Source organism: Hypanus sabinus, unplaced genomic scaffold, assembly GCF_030144855.1.
Source record: "Hypanus sabinus isolate sHypSab1 unplaced genomic scaffold, sHypSab1.hap1 scaffold_1001, whole genome shotgun sequence".
Lineage (NCBI taxonomy): Eukaryota > Metazoa > Chordata > Chondrichthyes > Myliobatiformes > Dasyatidae > Hypanus > Hypanus sabinus.
In genome coordinates this window covers 100,382-116,912 of record NW_026779053.1, presented here as the reverse complement: position 1 = coordinate 116,912, position 16,531 = coordinate 100,382, and the positions used below count along the sequence as shown (strand labels likewise).

General features: G+C 45.0%; 1 long non-coding RNA gene across 1 annotated transcript; it reads right to left on the bottom strand.

The window, feature by feature from the left end:
• Positions 1 to 3,250: 3,250 nt before the first annotated feature.
• Positions 3,251 to 7,371, bottom strand: LOC132386116 (uncharacterized). The gene is made up of 4 exons (XR_009509406.1): positions 7,317 to 7,371; positions 4,569 to 4,610; positions 4,196 to 4,239; positions 3,251 to 3,878 (listed from the first exon to the last, which is right to left on the bottom strand). It is a non-coding gene; the product is annotated as an uncharacterized LOC132386116 (long non-coding RNA).
• Positions 7,372 to 16,531: the final 9,160 nt, after the last annotated feature.

Here is a 16,531-nt window from a genome sequence, read left to right as displayed (position 1 = left end):
GTGTTTCTATGTTTCTAAAGCAACCTCTTCCTCAATGTCGCAGAAGGGAAGAATCGGTCCGTGAATTGCAGGAGGAATGGAGACATGCTCACCACTATTGATGTAAACATCACCGAGGATTTTACCTGGTCTGTACATACCGGCTGTGTGGTGCCTCATTCTCCTCAGACGGTGGAAGAAACCGGAGACGGTTGAAGGGTCCTATATATCTGCAATATTACCTCTCGGCTCCTAAACTCAGTCCCACTATTGATAAAGGCCAATTCACCGTATGGCTTCTTAACCACAGAGTCAAAACACTTTGAGTGTCCTATGGGCTCGGAACCCAATATCCCTCTGATCCCCCACCTGCCAAGAGTCTTACCAGTAATGCTATATTCTGCCATCATATTTGACCTACGAAAATGAACCACCTCACACCTATCTGGGTTGAACTCCATCTGCCACTTCTGAGCCCAGTTTGGCATCCTACTAATGTCCCGCTGTTACCTCTGACAGCCACAACACCCCCAACCTATTAAAGGTGTCATCAGAAAATGTACTCACCCATGCCTCTACTTCCTCACCCAGGTCATGAATAAAAATCACCGACCTCAATGCAGAATACGACCCGTCTACAACCTCTCTTTGCCTTCTGTGGGTAAGCCAGTTCTGGAGCCACAAAGTAATGTCCCCTTGGATCCGCTGCACCCTTACGTTCCCAATAGGCCTTGCAAGTGGTCCCTTATCAAATGCCTTGGTGAAATACTACATCTACTGTTCTTCCTTCATCAATCTGTTTAGTTACATCCTCAAAAAAAAACCCAGGCTGGTAAGGGACGATGTGCCTTTGACGATGAATTGCTACAGGATCAATTCTATCTGATGAGAAAAAAAAACGTATAATTGACTAACAGCAGTGTCTGTAAAAAGAATTCACCCGCCTTTGAGGAGTTTCATCTTTTATTGCTGTACAACGTTCAATCACAGCGGATTGAACTCGTCTGTCATGATACGGATCAACAGAAAAAGACTCTTTCGTATCAAAGTGAAAACAAACCCCTGTAAGGTGATCTGAATTAGTTACCAATATAAAGCACAAAATAATTCATTTCATAAATATTCAGTACTTTCCCACCATCAATCATCACAGGTGCAGCCAATTGGTTTTTGAAGTCACATGATTAGTTAATTTGAGATCACCCTGTTCAGTGAAAAGTGTTTCAATTGATTCTGGTAAAATCAATTGTATCTGTATCTGGAAATTCCGGCTGCTGCAGATCAGGATCCCGGCAAAAACTACACCATGAACACAAAGGAACACTCCAAGCAACACCTGGAAAGGTGATTGACAATCACCAGTCAGGAGATTGAAGCATGAAAACGTCCATGTCACTGAATACTTCTTGAAGGACAATGAAGCCAATCATTAAGAAATGGAAAGAATATGGCACAGCTGTAAATCTGCTTAGAGCGGGCTGCTCGCAAACACTGAGTGACCATGCCAGAGGGGGACGAGTGAGAGAGGCCACCAAGAGACCCATGACAACTCTGGAGGAGTTACAAGCTCCGGTATCCGGGATGGGAGGGACTGGGCACACAACAACGGTTGCCCGGGTGCCTCACCGGTCGCAGCTTTATGGGAGGCTGGCAAAGAGAAAGCCGCTGTTGACAGGAACCCACATGGAATCTCGGCTGGAGATTGCCAGGAGGCATGTGGGAAACGCTGATGTCAGCTGGAAGATGTTTCTCTGATCTGATGAAACCAGAATAAGCCTTTTCGGCCATCAGACAAAATCCTACGCTTGGCCGAAGCCAAACAAGACATATCATCAAAAACACACCATCCCTACCGTGAAGCATGGTGGTGGCTGCGTCATGCTGTGGGGATGCTTCACTGCAGCAGGCCCTGGAGGGCTTGTGAAGGTAGCGGGTAAAATTAACGCAGCAAAATACACGGGAAAGTTTCCCGCTTATGCAAGAACATCTGTTAAAGATAGGAGAGGGGAGAGAGACTTGTTGATTTACTATATTATGACTTCTGCGAGGGTTATTTATCTTCTACCATTTTGCTCATTAACATTCCTCAGTGGACAGCTGGAGTGTGCTGGTTTGGTGGACACAGTCATTCAAATTTGATTGAGAGCTGAGACCCGGTGAGTAGGGATAAAAGTCAGGTCTGGAGAGACACCCTTCAGACACACCAGGAGACACACCAGTGGACACTGATTGAGTGTTGGAACTCACAGGAAAGGTGGGGGCACCTGAGACCGAACCAGGAGATCGGTCAGTAAAGCTCACAGTGTCAAAGCAGGGCCGGTGGGGACTTGTGTGTGTGTCCACACATGCCAGAGTGACAAGTCTATCACAGAAGAACGGTCTAGCAGAAGGACGAAGAGGTCACAACTGAATGACCACACCGATCCGACAGATTAAGAAAGCAAAATAAGGTTTGAAGGTTTGCCGGACTGTAGCTGTTACATCCCGCCCGCGCGCTCTCTCTCTCTCTCTCTCTCTCTCTCTCTCTCTCTCTCTCTCTCTCTCTCTCTCTCTCTCTCTCTCTCTCTCTCTCTCTCTCTCTCTCCAACGATTACAATACAACAACCATAACGACATAAGCACTCATGAACTGAACTGAACTTTATACTTTTCTATGACAATTTATTTACCGCTAGACATCGATAGCTTGTTTATTATTGATTATTATTATTCCTACACTTTTAGCTTTATTACTGTTAACTTGTTTTATATGTTTATTTGCATTATTGATATGGTTTTTTTGCTTATTTTTTATTAACAAACACCTTCAGTATAGTACCACCAGACTCCAACAAATTCTTCTTTCTCTGCTGGTTAGACACACAGTTACGGGGTACTAACAAATTGGGGGCTCGTCCGGGATTGATAAATAAATTTGGGTGCCAGTGAATCGGGATAAAAGTCCCTTAACTGATCTAGTTGCGTGGATAACCAGGCGGGAAACCAGAAAAGATGGAAATAGACAAATTTCTAAAGAACCCGACTTCGGGGTCATTAGAAGGTGCCGGGAAGGCGGAATTGGTGAGTGTTGGGAAACAATTAAATCATTCAGCGGTGAAATCGTGGATGAGAAAGTTGAATATACAGAGAGCAATAGCTATGCATTATGTATCAGAAGGCGTGTTCCAATCGGCCGTATACAAGTATACGATTTTTTGACATTAGATTCTACCTTTGAAACTTTTTAACATTGGAGAATGATCCCAAAACAAATAGGGCTGGATGTCACGGATAAAAATCTGTTTGCTGGATAAGACGAGACTCACATCATATCGCTCAGTATTCAGTGAGCTAATTCTTATAACTTGCTGATACGAAGAGCCGGGACGGGAAGGGCGGAATCATTGGAATTATTGTCACGTGACCGTTTCAGCCACTGCACCAGTCTCCCGGACAAGAGAAAATCGAGGCTAGTCTGAAGGTTGAGGGTCACACACTGCTACTTTTCAGATCTGTGCGAAACATGTCTTTAGAAACTGAACCGCCTATAATGTGGACAATGAGTTTATTGAGATCGTAACGCAGAGCAAAGTTGAGAGGGCAAAGGTTGGTGAAAGCGTGAGGCTGCCTATCATGGGCTGGAGGAGTCTAGGTTGAAGTGAGAGAACTAAGCCGCTACGATAAAAAAATGTGTCACACCCTTCAGTGATGTCTCGGAGTGAAGATGTGACACTCGAGAGAGAGATGCCGGAGACACGGATAACGGTCGTATATAAAAAGTAAGAGACGTGTGGCACGGTGGCTTCTTCCACGATGGTTGTCCTTCTCATGTGTGAATTCCCGGCCAACCGTCCTCTTCTATTCAACAGTGACGTCATCTGACGGAATAAGTAAACAATTCATGTTGGCTCTCTCGGCAACTGGAAGGAAATAAAGATGGTGAGATCAAATACGGGCGATATTTACTTATTCGGTGTCAAAGAGAATTTGCAGACAATTTATCTGTTTCGCAAGGCCACAGGCCCAGGACCATTATTCCTCTGAATAACAATGTTTGCTGCCCGCCGACGACTGACCCCAGTCCCACAGTGTTACATGTCTCTCATCTGTTAATCACTGGGTAACTTGGCAGCACGCACAGCCGGGGCTCTGCTCAACTCATCGGCTTGGCAATAATGGACATGTTCCCTTTGCAAGTCACATTTTTCATCGACAACCTCGTGTTCTGCTCACTTACCTCTTCAGATCACTGTAAACAGATCGATCCCCCAGAACCAGTCCCTGTTAAACGGAAATAAATCATTGTGATTAGCAAAAGTTAATAACAAACGCAGTCTGTGAGGGAGGAGAATTGAAAGAACTCCGAAAAGGACGTGGACACATGTAACAAATCGGCTCGGAAAGACCGTGGGACAGAGGGACCAGGTTGTGCTCCACAGTCCAGACTAACACATGATACTTCATGAGTTCATCCGCCATTTCTGCGGCCCACATTGCCGCCTCTTCGACGTCATTCTCGCTGTCGAATGTCTCACTTCAGGGTCTGTTTCTTACTGTGTGAAGTGGAAACAATTACTTCAAAAAGGGAGAGACGCAAATAATTCCCTCACCGTGTAAGTGGAGTTTCCATCTTGTGCATTGTGCCTTGCGCCCTGAAAAGAGAAATTAGAGATTTCTATTGTGACTTTTAACCTTGCGCTCGACAATTGTATTCTGTCTCTCCACGTGTAAACCCCGAGTGTATCAATCTTCCCGTTCATTGCTGCTCGGACGCGACCCATCACATTACTTATCTTCTTATCTTTGAAACAATGACTGAGATCATAAACATAATACAAAGATCCAACCTGTTCATCCCTTGAGAGGTTTTCATAGGTTCCCGATGAGTTCACGGTGTTTGTATCCACGGTGCCTGCGGGAACAGTACAGATACGTCACAGCGGTGAAGAGCATCATGGGCCGTTGTTCATACAGCGGATGTCAATCCGGCCACAAAACAAAATGCCAGCGACAGCACGAACTACATTCCCACAAACGCCAGAAACCGGTCACTCCCTGTATAGACGGCCAATAATTTAGGTCAGCTACAGAAAGGAAAATACCATACCGCCCCGCCAATGATATTGTAATCCTGTGTTGAAAATGTCCACTTATTTAACCGGACAACCCAACAACCCAAGCGACATTATTCGTCACCATTCTCTCGGATGAAACCCTGCAGATTCTGTGCACTAGGAACTCCCATATCTAAATGAAGTGCTGAGATTTCCAGGGGCCCAGTAACAGAACATATGAAATGCAATTCACTCACTGTTCCGTCCGGAATCGATGCTCGTGTCGTATTGGGATTGTGGGGGATCTTTGATCCTGAATGAACAGAAACAATGTTCAAAACATGAATTCCGGAGGAGTTGACTTTCCTGCGCTGATACACAGAGTGAAAACGGCTCCAATCATTCCATTGCATTCTGCCTGGTTACTCCTTGATACTGTCCCGGTTATCGGGTGCCCGGTTCCAGGCCTGCTCGATCGCAACAACAGTGACCACAATGGGTTTCACAGAGAAAGAATTGCTTTGGCCAATTGGATCACCGTTTTCCAGGGGAAAGTGTCTTTCAAACAAATGTTCCCATTTCAGGGGGAAAGCTCAATGCTGATTCTGACCACAAGTGACCCCTGATCTGTGGGATAATTCCGGAAGTGCTGATCAATTTAACATGTCCTTGGGAAGATAAACTCTTGTTCCCCTGATCCTGTTCCCGTTTACAACACTGTCCTTTATCAATATCTTTCAGCCTCGTTCATCCCACCGAAAGACTGTAAGACCATAAGAGATAGGAGCAGAAGTGGGCCATTCGGCTCAGCGAGTCTGTTCCGCAATTTAACCCTGGGCTGATCCAATTCTTCAAGTCGTCCCATGTCCCCTGCTTTCACCCGATACCCCTTGATACCCTGGTTAATCAAGAACCTGTCCATCTCTGTCTTAAATGCACCCAATGACTTGGCCTCCACGGCCGCTCGTGGCAACAAATTCCACAGATTTATCCCCCTTGGTGAAAGTAATTTCTCCGCATCCCGGATCTAAAAGGACGTGCTTAATTCTGAAGTCGTGCCCTCTTGTCCTAGACTCCCCTACCATGGGAAATAACTTTGCCATATCTAAACTGTTCAGGCCTTTCAACATTCGGAATGTTTCTATGAGATCCCCCCTCATTCCCCTGAACTCCAGGGAATGCAGCCCAGACCTTCCTCAAACGGTAACCCTTTCATTCCTGGAATCATTCTCGTGAATACTCTCTGAACCCTCTCCAATGTCAGTACACCCTTTATAAAAATAAGGAGCCCAAGACTGCACACAATGCTCCCAGTGTGGTCTCACGAATGCCTTATAGAGCCTCAACATCACATCCCTGCTCTTATATTCTATACTTCTAGAATTGAGTACAAACATTGCATTCACCTTCTTCACCACCGACTCAACCTGGAGGTTAACCTTTAGGGTATCTCGCACAAGGACTCCCAAGTCTATTTGCATCACTGGATTTTGAATTCTCTCGCCATCTAAATAATAGTCTGCCCGTTTATTTCTTCCAACAAAGTGCATGAACGTACACTTTACCACATCATATTTCATTTGCCACTTCTTTGCCAATTACCCTAAACTATCTTGCTCTCTCTGCAGGCTCTCTGTTTCCTGAACGCTACCGGTTCATCCACCTCTCTTTGTATCAAGGGCAAACCTAGCCGCAGATCTATGAATCCCTTAGCCCACATCATTGACATACATCGTGAAAAGTAGCGGTCCTAGCACCGAGCCCTGTGGATCTCCACTAGTAATCAGCAGCCAGGCAGAATAGGATCCCTTTATTCCCGCTCTCTGTTTTCTGCCGAACAGTTAATGCTCCACCCACACTAGTAACTTCCCTGCAGTTCCATTGGCTCTTAACTCGGTGAGCAGCCTCATGAGTGGCCCCTTGTTAAAGGCCTTCGGAAAATCCAATTAACCACATCTACTTTATCTCCTTTGTCTACACTGCTAGTAATTTCCTCAGAAGGGTTTGTCATGCTGGCTTTAGCCTATCTTGTCGTGTGCCTCCAGGAACTCCCTAATCTCAACCCTAACTATAGATTCCAACAACTTCCCAGCCACTGATGTCAGTCAATCTCCTTCCACAAAGGCCGTCGGTTCATGTTCCCCACCAGTAATGCCCGACTCGCCAGTTTCCTCCAGCTCCGGCTTGTGTAAATTGCTTCGGTCATCGGTTCCCGTTAAACCTTCCAATATCCCACTTCTGCAAAATAAAGATCTCCCGCAATAATTAGAAGAAGAAGCGATATTCGGAGAAAAGGGCATTTACCCGCCAATTTTCCTTGCGAATAACCATGCGCAGACTCCGCCGATCAGTCCTCCGGCAAAAGAACCCAGTACAATGCCCACGATCGCGGCAGCGCCTAGGGTGAAATTGTCGCCTGTTTCTGGGGCTAACACACACACAAAAAAACAACAAATATGTATCTTACATTGCGCAAACCCGTCTTTTTCAGTGTCAAATGGATTTTATAGAACCTTAGAACATCACAGCACAGAAACAGGCCTTTCGGCCCTTCTTGGCTGTGCCGAACCATTTTTCTGCCTACTGATCTGCACCTGGGCCATATCGCTCCAAACCCGTCTCACCCATATAACTGTCCAAGATTTTCTCAAATGTCAAAAGTCAGCCCGCATCTACAACTTCATCTGGCAGCTTATTCCACACTCCCACCACTCTTTGTGTTCCATTTAATCTTTTCCCCCTTCACCCTTAACCCATGACTTCTGTTTTTGTTTTCTCCCCTAGCCTCAGTGGAAAAAGTCTGCTTGCATTCACTCTATCTATACCAATCATAATTTTATACATCTCTATCAAATCACCGCTCATTCTCCTCCGCTCCAGGGAAGTCCTAACCTATTCAACTTTTCTCTGTAACTCCGTTGCTCAAGTCCCGGCAACATCTTTGTAAACCTTCTCTGCACTCTTTCAACCTTATTAATATCCTTCCTGTAATTAGGTGACCAAAACTGCATACAATACTCCAAATTCGGTCTCACCAATTTCTTATACAACCTCACCATTACATTCCAACTCTTATACTCAATACTTTGATTTATAAAGGCAAATGTAGCAAAAGCTCCCTTTACTACCCTATCTTCGTGTGACGTCACTTTTAGGGAATTTTGTATCTGTACTCCCAGATCCCTCTGCTCTACTGCCCCCCTCAGTGTCCTACCATTTGCATTGTATGTTCTACCTTGATTTGACCTTCGGAAGTGCAATGCCTCACACATGTCCGCATTAAACTCCATATGCCGTTTTTCAGCCCATTCCTCCAACTGGTCCAAATCCCTCTGCAAGCTTTGAAAACCTTCCTCACTGTCCACTGCACCTCCAATCTTTGTATCATCAGCGAATTTGCTGATCCAATTTGCCACATTCTCATCCAGATCATTGAGATAGATGACAAATAACAATGGACCCAGCTCTGATCCCCGTGACACATCACGTCATTGTTCCCATTGCCACTGACACAAGGGTGAGTTCCTGCCCTGTCTGCCGGAGATTGTTCCCGTTGTCACTGACACAAGGGTGAGTTCCTGCCCTGTCTGCAGGAGATTGTTCCCGTTGTCACTGACACAAGGGTGAGTTCCTGCCCTGTCTGCAGGAGATTGTTCCCGTTGTCACTGACACAATGGTGAGTTCCTGCCCTGTCTGCAGGAGATTGTTCCCGTTGTCACTGACACAAGGGTGAGTTCCTGCCCTGTCTGCAGGAGATTGTTCCCATTGTCACTGACACAAGGGTGAGTTCCTGCCCTGTCTGCAAGAGATTGTTCCCATTGTCACTGACACAATGGTGAGTTCCTGCCCTGTCTGCAGGAGATTGTTCCCATTGTCACTGAGACAAGGGTGAGTTCCTGCCCTGTCTGCAGGAGATTGTTCCCATTGTCACTGAGACAAGGGTGAGTTCCTGCCCTGTCTGCAGGAGATTGTTCCCATTGTCACTGACACAAGGGTGAGTTCCTGCCCTGTCTGCTGGAGATTGTTCCCGTTGTACACCAGGGACTGACAGAGCATTTTCAGGTTTAAAACAATATTTTAAACAACTAGACGCTCCGGTAAAATTCGGACCTTCTTTGACCCATCTATACATTGCGAAAATATGTTTGTTATAGTGCTTACCGATATAAAAAAAAATGAATGTTGTTATTTACCTGTGCAGCCGCAGTAAACTTGCACGTACGTCTCTCCAGCGCCACCGCTGAAAGAGTTGCTGGCGATGCACTTGTACGTCCCTGCGTCGTTTCTGTTCACAGTGATTACAGTCAGTTTCGAATTGCCGAAAGATGTAAATATTCTGCCGTTTTCCCGGATGGGTTGGTCATCCTTGAACCATGTCAGTGTCTGAACAGTGCCCAACGCGTCACAACTCAGTGCGATGGTATCGAGGTTTTCTAGGGGAGTGGAATTATTGGTCACCACGGCAACCCCACTCACCGACTCTGTAAATACAATTAAAATGCAAATAGTTCTTCACTTGCGTTTACCTGCAACACGTCCGCAATATTTGGATGCCGCCAACTGAAGATTGTCTCCATTCATAGCTCTTATCGCCCATGCCTTTCGATATCAGGTTTCATTCCTGATTGAACTAAATTCCGACACAGAGTTTAAAGTTTTAAAGCTGTCACTTACGGTGAACAACATATTTACCATATAACCATATGACAATTACAGCACGGAAACAGGCCCTCTCGGCCCTTCTAGTCCGTGCCGAACGCTTACTCTCACCTAGTCCGACTGACCCGCAGACAGCCCATAACCCTCCATTCCTTTCCTGTCAATATACCTATCCAATTTTACGTTAAATGACAATACCGAACCTGCCTCTACCACTTCTACTGGAAGCTCGTTCCACACAGCGACCAGTCTCTGAGCAATGATATTCCCCCTCGTGTTACCCTTAAACTTTTGCCCACTAACTCTCAACTCATGTCCTCTTCTTTGAATCTCCCTAACTCACAATCGAAAAAAGTCTATACACATCAACTCTATCTATCCCCTCATAAATTTAAATAACTCTGTCAACTCCCACCTCAACCTTCTACGCTTCAAAGAATAAAGACGTAACTTATTCAACCTTTCCCTGTAACTTAGGTGCTGAAACCCAGGTAACATTCTAACAAATCTTCCCTGTACTCTCTCTAATTTGTTGACACCTTTCCTATAATTCGGTGACCAGAACTGTACACAGTACTCCAAATTTGGCCTTACCAATGCCTTGTACAATTTTTACACTACATGTCAACTCGAATACTCAATGCTCTGATTTATAAAGGCCAACATACCAAAAGCTTTCTTCACCACCCTATCCACATGAGATTCCACCTTCAGGGAACTATGCACCATTATTCCTAGATCACTCTGTTCTACTGCATTCTTCAATGCCCTACCATTTAACATGTGTGTCCTATTTGGATTATTCTTACCAAAATGTTACACTTCACACTTAACAGCATTAAACTCCATCTGCCATCATTCAACCCACTCTTCTGACTGGCCTAAACCTCTTTGCAAGCTTTGAAAACCTGCTTCATTATCCACAAAGCCACCTACCTTGGTATCATCTGCATACTTACTGATCCAATTTACCACCTCATCGTCCAGATCATTAATGTATATGACAAACAACATTGGACCCAGTACAGATCCCTGAGGCACAAGACCAGTCACCGGCTTCCAACCTGACAAACAGTTATCCAGAGAATTATATATACCATCCCGAAGAATACTTTCCATTAATTTACCCACCACTAATGTCAAACTGACAGGCTTATATTTGCTAGGTTTACTCTTAGAACCCTTTTTAAACAATGGAACCATATGAGCAATACGCCAATCCTCCGGCACCATCCCCGTTTCTGATGACATTTGAAATATTTCTGTTAGAGCCCCTGTTATTCTACACTAACTTCCCTCAAGGTCCTAGGGAATATCCTGTCAGGATCCGGAGATTTATCCACATTTATATCCCTGAAACGCGCCAATAATTGCACCTCTTTAATCGTCATAGTTTCCATAACTTCGCTACTTGTTTCCCTTACCTTACAGAATTCAATATCCTTCTCCTTAGTGGATACCGAAGAAAATAGTCTGTTCAAAATCTCCCCCATCTCTTTCGGCTCCACACACAGCTGACCACTCTGCTTCTCTAAGGGATCAATTTTATCCCTCACTATCCTTTTACTATTTATATAGCTGTCAAAACCCTTCGGATTTATTTTCACCTTACTTGCCAAAGCAACCTCGTATCTTATTTTAGCTTTTCTAATTTCTTTCTTAAGATTGATTTTACTTTCTTTATATTCCTCGAGCCCCTCATCTCCTCCATGCTTCCTGTACTTATTGCAGATATCTCTTTTTTTCGGAACAAGTTTCCAATATCCCTTGAAAGCCATGGTACTCTCAAACTTTTAACATTTCCTTTCAACCTAACAAGAAAATAAAGATTCTGTACACTCAGAATTTCACCTTTAAATGACCTCCATTTCTCTATTATATCCTTCCCATAAAACAAATTGTCCCAATCCACTCCTTCTAAATCCTTTCCCATCTCCTCAAAGTTATCCCTTCTCGAATCGAAAATCTCAACCCTGGGTCCAGCCTTATCCATCTCCACAATTATATTGAAACTAATAGCATTGTGATCACTGGACCCGAAGTGCTCCACAACACATACCTCTGTCACCTGGCCTTTCTCATCCACAAACAGGAGATCCAACACACCCCCTTCTCTAGATGGTACCTCTATGTAATGCTGCAAAATAAAATATCCTGCACACATTTTACAAACTCCAAACCATCCATCCCTTTTACAGTGTGGGCTCCCCAGTCTATGTGTGGAAAATTAAAATCTCCCCCAATCACTACCCTGTGCTTAGGTGCCAGATGACCTAATATCACCTGGTCAATGCACACACAAATGACAGGACGCAGTTCATGGGCTGCAGCTCGGCATTTAACACTGTCATTCCCGCATCCTGACTGAGAAGTTACGGGGCCAGCTGTCCCCGTTTCTTTCACAAGAGGAAATCTTGCAGCTCAGTTTCATATCTTCAGTTCTGTTAACTATTGGGCAACGCTCTCCATTTCTGTTGTGTCCTTGAATCACACTGGTGTTGATGCTTGCAGAGTTTCCAACGGGGAAACACGGAAATACATTGGAACAGCAAGGGCCCCTCACGCACACCTCTTGTTGGTCTGTAACTGGCGTTGGAGTTGACAGTGATGAGAGTTTTGAATCCATGGTCGGATCAGTACTCCTCAGATCAACGCGCTCCAGACTTCCGCCGCCTCCTGTGAAGGAAGTCAAACCCTCACGAAACTGCGGTTTGTATCTTAGCAACCGACTGTTGCAATTCATTCCACCGCTGATGCACACTTCCAGTCAACGTGTTCTTGCCTTCCGAAAAGAGGACATGTTCAGGATGTATGTTGAGCAATTTCGGAAACAGAATCAGCTTATTACGGCCAAAAAGGCAACGGTCTGCGAGCTGGTGTTTCAACATCTCTGCCTCTGATCTCAACGTGCAAAATGTACAGTTCAGCGGTTGGTTCAGCAAAGACACTAACAGTTAGAGTCACACAAAGCTGAATCAGGACCTTTGCCCCAACTGGTTTATCCCACCGAATATTCTGCCTGAGGTGGTAGCATTTACTCGCTCTTGTTTCATCGCAATTGACCAAATCGATTTTAAACAACCCGATTACGTCCGCATCTACCAATCCCTCCGGCTGATCTTTCTACATCAGCATCAAGCTCTGTGTGAGATCTTTGCTTGTCGCCACCGCTTGAAATGAAACCCCTTTCATCTTAACAAAGGCCCCGTAGTGTTGCCTTCTCTGCCCTGGAAACTGATTAACAATTTATATCCTGTGTTATATACCTCATCTTTCCGTTCAACTAGATTCACTACAGCCTTTGAACACCACGGTTCCTGTACCCTCCCATAACATCTCTGTCTTATTGGAAAGTACCTTTGCAGAACTCCACGCAAACATCCGCTGAACATTCGCCACATTTCTTCCGTCCCTTTCCCTGAGAACAATATGTTCCCAATTTAAGCCTCCAAGTTCTTGCCTGACGGCCTCATCGTTCCCCTTACTCCATTTAAACGCTTCGCTAACATGTCTGTTCCTATCTCTCTCCAATGCTATTGTGAAGGAGATGGAATGATGATCACTGTTTCCAAAATGCTCTAACACTGAGAGATGTAACAGCTGATGAGGTTCTATTCCCAACTCCAAACACCAGGTTCAATTCCCAATACCAAACACCAGGTTCTATTCCCAATAACAAACACCAGGTTCAATTCCTAATAACAAACACCAGGTTCATTTCCCAATAACAAACACCAGGTTCAATTCCCAATACCAAACACCAGGTTCTATTCCCAACACCAAACACCAGGTTCAATTCCCAATAACAAACACCAGGTTCTATTCCCAATAACAAACACCAGGTTCAATTCCCAATACCAAACACCAGGTTCTATTCCCAATAACAAACACCAGGTTCAATTCCCAATAACAAACACCAGGTTCAATTCCCAATAACAAACACCAGGTTCAATTCCCAATACCAAACACCAGGTTCTATTCCCAACACCAAACACCAGGTTCAATTCCCAATAACAAACACCAGGTTCTATTCCCAATAACAAACACCAGGTTCAATTCCCAATACCAAACACCAGGTTCTATTCCCAATAACAAACACCAGGTTCAATTCCCAATAACAAACACCAGGTTCAATTCCCAATAACAAACACCAGGTTCAATTCCCAATAACAAACACCAGGTTCAATTCCCAATACCAAACACCAGGTTCTATTCCCAATAACAAACACCAGGTTCAATTCCCAATAACAAACACCAGGTTCAATTCCCAATAACAAACACCAGGTTCAATTCCCAATACCAAACACCAGGTTCAATTCCCAATACCAAACTCCAGGTTCATTTCCCAATAACAAACACCAGGTTCTATTCCCAATACCAAACTTCAGGTTCATTTCCCAATAACAAACACCAGGTTCATTTCCCAATACCAAACACCAGGTTCATTTCCCAATAACAAACACCAGGTTCAATTCCCAATACCAAACACCAGGTTCAATTCCCAATACCAAACACCAGGTTCAATTCCCAATACCAAACATCAGGTTCAATTCCCAATACCAAACTTCAGGTTCAATTTCCAATTCCAAACATCAGGTTCAATTCCCAATACCAAACACCAGGTTCATTTCCCAATACCAAACACCAGGATCAATTTCCAATACTCTGATCAGTTGGTCATGACTAGAATGCCACCCGCTGCAATTTGCTTTTCCCAAAAGCGGATCTACAACCGATACAGTCCCACTCGCTTTGCACTGGGCCTTGGGCCAACTGGCCGATATTGAAACCAATGGCAGGCTGTTGATCATTGACTGAAGTTCACCACTCAACAGAAACATTGTTCTCAATTCCCATTGATTCGCTCCCAACTCTGGGTGGCTGTATCCTCCCCTGCATCTGGATCCTTGACTTCCTCACCGAAAGACGGCAGCCTCTGTGGATCTGGAATAACGTCGCTTCCTCGCAGACAATCCACACTGGATGCACACGGATTGGGAGCAGTCTAAATATGCTGGTTGTCAACCTTTCTGAGAATCTATCCCGGGCCCAACATATTGATGCAATGGCCGTGAAGGCAATTTTTCATAAGGAGATTGAGGGAACTTGATATGCTACTGGAAATACTCGCAAATTTCTAAAGTTGTGCCGTTGGGAGCATTCTAACTGCTTGTAGTACGCGCTGGTCTTGGACCCAGCACGTAAGTGCAAAAGCTACGATGGCGTGGCAGCGCCCCCACTTCCTTAGGAGTCTGCGGAGATTCGTCCTGACGTCTAAAGCTTTGACAAACGTCGACAGATGTTTAATGGTGAGAGTATTGACCTTCTACCTCACGGCCTGGAATGAGGAAAGTCGATGCCTTTGAATGGAAAATCCGGCAAAAATTAGTGGATTCAACCCTGTCCACCATGGGTAAAGCCCTCTATAAAGAATAGAGGGCTATGGGAAACGATAGGTAACTTCTCTGGCAGGGACATTCTCGGCACAGCTTTGTATAGTCCTGTAGGTTTTTCAATGGTTCTACGTTTTTTCAAAGACCATTGAGTGCATCTGCATGACGCGTTTTCATCCATTATCAGACACCCTCACCACCCAGGAGTTGAGCCTCCCGCGATGCTGCCATCAGGTGGAAGGTACAAGAACCTCAAGACTGGCCCCATCGAGCTGAAGGATAGTTATAATCCTTCAGCCATCAGGCTCTTGAACAAAGCGGATAACAACACTCAGTTGGTTCCCACAACCAATGATCTCTCTTTAAGGAAACTTTATCTTGATATTTCATGTTCCCATTACTTATTACTCTTTGTATCTGCGCAGTGTGTTGTCTTGTCCACTCTCGTGGGTTTTCCATTAATCCTGTTAAAGTTACTAATCTACAACTTTACTGAGTATGAGTGAGAGTTGAGCAGTCCGGAAAGTGGGACTGGCCGGGTACACTGGAGGCCAGGTGCTGCGTCCACAGTCACCAATCATCGCCGAGGCCTGTCCGAGATGGACTTCAAACTAAATCTAATGCGGAACTGTGTTGTTCACTCGGTCTAGTTTTTCATTCGGAAAGAATCCGTCGTTCAGCAACGAACAGTAAGGGTTAGATTGTATTCTATAACAACGGGAATGAAATGAATGTTATAGTCGGAGATGGCAGAACTCTGTATAACTCTGTCTCACTTACCAAGGACATACAGATGGAGAGATGGTCGCTGAGGTTTGTGAGCCATTAGCTGGAACCATATTCACACGGTATACCCCACTGTCCGACGTGATCACCGATATCTGGATTCTGACGTCACAAGCGGCAGCGCTGATTGGATCAGAGAATCTGTGCTGAATATCTGGATCAAATCCTGTGTGCTGTTCCACAACTATCTGCTGTTGTGTGGAATCCGATAATGGTCTCGAAGAGAGTTTCTCTCACCCACCGACATGAAGAGAAAGAGAGAGAGTAAAGTGAACGTCATGCACGCGATCCCGAGAGAGCTGAGACTGTCCCTGTTACCCTGGGCGAGTGAGCCACATCTCCCGGTCACTATTGCAGTCCTCGGGAGTCTCTTATCTGAAAACCCGGAGCTGAATGGATCGCACAGCGAGAAGGCGGACACTGAACGCACATAAAACACTGCGGAAACAGGGGGCTATTCGGCCCTTGATATTCTTCTGCCCTCCTCTATCAGCTAACGTAGCATTTTTCTCAAAACTGTTTTCCTGCGAGATTGATGGACTGGTCGGGTGATGTCATCGCATTTGAGTTTGTACACTAAGTCAGCGAGACCAAGGAATAGATTGTAACCTCAGGAAGGGGCAGTCGGGAGAACACTCACCAGTTCTCATTGAAGGGTCAGCGGAGGTAAGGGTGAGCAGC